The sequence below is a fragment of the Carcharhinus amblyrhynchos genome, unplaced genomic scaffold (assembly GCF_965287045.1).
Source record: "Carcharhinus amblyrhynchos unplaced genomic scaffold, sCarAmb.v2.hapA scaffold_47, whole genome shotgun sequence".
Classification (NCBI taxonomy): Eukaryota; Metazoa; Chordata; class Chondrichthyes; order Carcharhiniformes; family Carcharhinidae; genus Carcharhinus; species Carcharhinus amblyrhynchos.
Window position 1 is genome coordinate 734,341 of NW_027649788.1, and position 6,000 is coordinate 740,340.

Consider the following 6,000-nt stretch of genomic DNA (forward strand, 5'->3'; position numbering starts at 1 on the left):
TACCAGAATGTTCTTTCTTTTTTTATTTCCACCGTGATAGAAGCAACATTTTTGTCTTTAATGCCAATATAATTTTTTCATGGAGCTTTGACGTTATATTTAACCAGTAAAGCAACGCCAGCTCGTGTTCCACCATGTATAATCTTTTAGATTACTGAGTAGCTTTGGACATTCAACTCCCAGTCCTTGCACTCCTGACATGAGATCAAGGCATGGGAGTCATGGTGGTTGGAGGGTAATGATATCACTTTCGTTTGCTTTTAAATATAGTCTACAATTATGAATAAGCATTGCATATAATGACGGTTGCTTAGTAAATGAAAAAAAACATTGATTCAATTTAGTCTCAGCATCTCGTGTATTCAATCCACAGGGAATTTATCCCGTTGTCCTAATGTGTGTGTTCTAATATAAAGATAGCAATTTTTAGAACACTTTTGCAACAGCTGTATCTCCATGGAGATCGAGGGAATGCATAAAGGTGAATGCACAGGGACGTGTCACGACAGATTTTAATTCAGAGGAATGACTTGCTCAGCAAAGGAAGAGGGCCATTCCACGCAGAAAATGCATCTACCTATTGATTTGGTCAGGAAAATATTCTATCTGTTGCTTGCCTTAGTTGGTGTTCCTGGTACGTAGCTAAAACACATTATATAGTGTAACTATGCATAAGCTTGTTTCTGCTTTCAATCTGTTTTTTGTCATGTTGCATTGCATGGAAGTGACAAAATTAGTTGGATTCTAATGAAATAAATAATCTGGAATAAATAATAAATTATGTATTATATAAATAAATAAATTTATTTATTATAAATAATAATAAATAATAAATACATAATAATAAATAATAACTTTCCTGAATTATTCCTGTAGTCATGTTGTGTTGGAAGAACTATTTCCATCTCACCCATGACTTTCAGTTGTTGGATTCAGTGGAATATTGTTTCTGTTGATCCAAACATCGAAGTAGGGGGAAAAAATCATCAGGAACATGAATTTCCAAGGTGACGAGTTGGCAAAAGTTATACTGAATATGATGACCAATTAGAATGTGGCATCTGACTTCAGTAATGAGAAAAAATAATGTTTATCATGTTAAAATAATCTTGTGTTTGGGGTGGTAACTGGAGGGCAGATAAAGACTTGTCAATGGACAATATAATTCAATCTGGGAAGAAACTTCACTCATACTAAGGAAAGTCAATGACCGAATTGTCTTGTAACGATTGATCTTCTTCCCCAAGTCTGGTCCTGATAATCATTAGGTCCTGGGCGCAGTGTTTTTAAGAGGTTATCTCTACAAATGTCATGAAATAAACATTAATATCTCTGGCCATGTAATACTCAAGTTTCGGATGTTAAAACATGGAAACTCACCCCAACTGATTTACTTCAATCTTTATTTTGTCCTCAGTCTATCTTTATTACAGCTGGTCTAATCTCCATTCCTTCCTCGCTGTGGTGAAAACTCGCTCCGTGAACATTTTTTCACATTTCATAAACATTTGAAATACACTCCGTCCATGTATGTGTACAATACTTGAGAAGGATGTGAAGGCTTTGGAAAGTGTATAGAGGAAATTCAGAAGCCTGATTCCAAGCCAAACGAACTGTAGCTGTTTTGATGGATTGGAGAGAGTGGTCTATCATCTGCGGAGGAAATAAGGCTGAGGTGCCACTTGATCTGGTTGTTCAAGATGCCGAGGGACACAGATGGAACAAAATAATGAGAAATTGCTCCCAAATGAGAGAGCAGCAAAAACTAAAGAGATGCAACATAATGGGCACAAAGTTCGAAAGAGAATGTGAGTTTATTTTCACTCAGACTGTTGCTGGAATCTGGATTGAATTTCCATGAAACAAATGATAGAGGAATATCCTTTCAAGGCATGGAAGGTGGAATTGGACACACCAAAGTGACACAGCAAAATGGCGAGTGGTGGCATGCAGATTATTAGAAGGAAATAACGGGAGGTTTGTTTGTCTGTCTGTCTGTCTGTCTGTCTAACGTCCATCTGTCCATCCATCACATGTCTGTCCGTCCGTCCGGCAACCCACCCACCCGTTTGTCTGGTTATCTGTCTATTTATCTATCCATCTGTCTGTCAACCTGACTGTCTGACAGTCTTCCTGCCTGTATGCCAGTCTGTTTGTCTGCCTACCTTTTTGTTGATCTATCTCTCTAAACATTCCTCTACCTATCTGTCTGTCTCTCTAGAAATCTGCAATTATTTTTTCCCTCTCCTTCCCTCTCTCTCTTTGTTTCCAGATCACGCTCTTGTAGATCAAAACCAAAAAAAACACGTCAAAACTCACACATGCTTAAGTCCCTCAACACCGTTAAAACAATTGTCATCGAATAAAACCACTGAGGAACATACTGAACTTAAATGGAGAATAAGTAATCAGAAAATAAGAAGATAAGAAATAGGAGCAGGAGTAGGCCATCCAGCCCTTTGAGCCTGCCCCACCATTCAATAAGATCATGGCTGATCAGAAGTGGATCGGTTCCACTTTCCCGCTTTCTCCCCATCACCCTCAATTCCCTTGTCTATCAAAAACCTATCTACCCGTGACTTAAATATGTTTAGCAAGGTAGCCTCCACCACTTCAACGGGTAGAGAATTCCAGAGATTCACCACCGTTTGAGTGAAGACGTTCCTCCTCAACTCCGATCTAAACTGCCTCCCCGCCCCGCCCTTTTCTTGAGGCTGTTCCCTCTAGTCCTGCTATCCTTTTTAAGCGTCAGGAATATCTCTACCTCTTCCCTATCCATCCCTTTCATTATTTTCTACGTCTCTATAAGATCCCCCCTCATCCTTCTAATCTCCAACGAGTACAGACCCAGTCTATTTAGTCTCTCTTCATAGTCCAACCCCCTCATCTCCGGTATCAGCCTAGTGAACCTCCTCTGTACTCCCTCCAAGGCCAATATATCCTTGCGCAAGTGCGGCGACCAAAACTGCACATAGTACTCCAGCTGTGGCCTCACCAGTGCCCTGAACAGTTGCAGCAAGACCTCCCTGCTTTTATATTCTATCCCCCTCGCTATAAAGGCCAGCATCCCATTCGCCTTCTTGATCACCTGCTGCACCTGCAGACTGGGTTTTTGCGACTCATGCACAAGGACCCCCAGGTCCCTCTGCACCATAGCATGCTGCAGCTTTTCACCCTTTAAATAGTAATCCCTCCTACTATAATTTCTGCCAAAGTGGATAACCTCACACTTGCTTACATTGTACTCCATCTGCCAGGTCCTCGCCCACTCGCTCAGCCTATCCAGATCCCTCTGCAGACTTTCCACACCCTCCACGCAATTTGCTTTTCCACTCATCTTCGTGTCATCAGCAAATATCGTCACCCTAAACTCAGCCCCCTCCTCCAGATCATCTATATAAATGGTAAATAGCTGAGGCCCCAGCACCGATCCCTGCGGCACTCCACAAGTCACCAACCGCCAATCAGAATAGCACCCATCGATACCAACTCTCTGCTTCCTATTGGACATCCAATCCTCTATCCACGCTAACACCTTACAACCAACTCCGTGCACCCGAACATTCTGTAGCAACCTTTTATGAGGCACCTTATCAAACACCTTCTAAAAATCTAAAAACACCACATCCACCGGTTCCCCTCTGTCTACCACACGAGTCACATCCTCATAGAAATCCAAGAAATTTGTCAAACACGACTTCCCCTTAACGAATCCGTCCTGCATAATTTGTAATATTTTGTCCTCCCGAACAACTCCTGCTTCTCTTTCTTGCCCTTTTTTGCTATGAGATTTCGATGGTACGTGACACTTGACCATCCACATAGCAGCAGTTCCGCTGGAAATAGCCCAGTTGTCGTTTGTAGCGTGAAACAATACTGGAATAAAAATCTTCAGATCTTTGTACTCAACGAATCATCTTCCACGTTTTTTTCAATCCCTACTTCAGAGCTCCGCCAAACCATTTGAAACCACATGAAATGGTGCAGTACGGAAATAGTATATGCCATTGTTTTGCATAAATTCTTGAAGAAAAAACATTGTGTACATAGTTCCATTATCCAAAACAGAAGAATCATGTGCACCATGAGTTGCAAATATTTGGTGTAGATTTTCACTTGAACAATAGCTGTTACATTAATCATGAATTCTGCTCCCAAACAGGGTCGAAACGGCCATCCGTGACCCCCACAGTATGCATCAATCCTGCATACATAACTCAACCTCTATGATAGTTGCCTCTCTTTGCAACACAGATTGGTTAACTTTTGACAGAGCAGAGTCTCTGTCCCTCAACTGCTGAATCTGTTTTGGAGATTGGAAAATGTTTCCAGTAAAAAGAGATACCATAGGAAGACAATGCCTTGAATGGCAAATCCAAGAAAGGGAGATGACTCAACACATTCACAGTCTCGTTGTTTTCCCCTGTTCTGTGCACAATATGGTCCTGATCAGCTGGCAATGGGAAGAATGTATTTGGACTCACATAATAGATTTCCCAATGACTTGTGGTCTGTTTATAGGGTGAACGAATGACGATAGAGGTTCGAATAGAATCTTTCTACCGCAAAACGACAGTTAGATAATTTTTTGTCCTCGTGTGAATATTCCATATCAGCCTTTTTTTTTCTGAAACCAATGGCCTTTCGGACCCACCCTCCATTAAATGAAAATAAATCTGCCCAACACAGTAGCGCAATTCATTGTACCATGGGATACGTTCCCCTGTCTGATTCAAAGTGTACTAACAGATACGTCGATTTGAATAAGTTATTCAGATTCTTGGACTCTTTTCGCTCTGCACACAATCTATAATTGCACAATTCTAGGATAATGGAATGTGAGATCTGAAACTCATTTTAAAAATCTCCTGAGTCCCCCTGAGGAAACATTGCAAGACACATATTATCCTTGCATTTCCACTGAACTCAAACAGTTTGATTTTAAATCACCCTCTATTCTTAGCAGTCTCTGGTCTGCTTACGTCGCCGTTTCATCTCTTTATTAGAAACATTAAAAATTCAGTTTCTATCATTCCATCTTCCTGGCAAGGCTGCACATTTCGGTCAGTTTTTTAAAATCAAATTGATGTCCCCCAGTCACATTTGCACTTTTCATGTAAGAGACTTCCCTTTCCTGAATTCTCCATCTCAATATCAGTGAATAGACACGGATGAATACTTACTATAAACCAGAATTCCAAATGGACATTGACCAAACTTCCTCTTAGTCTGCTTCTATACAGCCTTTGAATAATGTTCCCTTAACCTGTGTGTTTGTTTGGATGATGCAACGTCTGAGCATCTGACATTGATTTCTCAACCTCAGAAGTTGACTCCCCACACTATAGTTTGAAAAGATGATGCCGTTATGCTGCATTTCCCAGAATACTGTCTTCATCCCTTGCCCTCCAGAAAGGAATCTAGCATTTCACTCATTTGTTCCTTCAAACCTCAACTCCACCACATGCAACACATCTGATGCTCCAATCTCAAAATGTTCAACTTTACTCACCAACCACTAGATTATTTTTGGTAAAAGCTGAGGATCGACCTGATAGATGTTTACACAATTATGAGACCAATCGGCAGAATGTCTTGTCAGAGTCTTTTTATCTCAGGGTATAAATGCCAATTGCTGCAGGACTTATTTTAATGTCATAACGGGGAAACTTTAAAAGAGATGAGAGAGGCAAGATTTTTCTTCACAGAGAGGGTGGTAAGTACCTGTATTTCGCTGACGGAGGGGATGTCAGAAGCAGATGTAATAGCAATGGTTACAAAAAATCATCTTGACAGATAGATACATGAATAAACAGGGAATACAGAGATACAGGCTGCGTAGATGCAAAACAAAATCATTAGTTTAGAAAAGTATCATTTCTCGGCACAGGCTTGACCGGACAAACGACATTTCCTTTCCGGGCCTCTCCCTGTGTGTTTTTTTTTAGCATTTGAGATGTTTTATTGTGAATTGGTTCTCCAACAAACAAAGAATGCAGC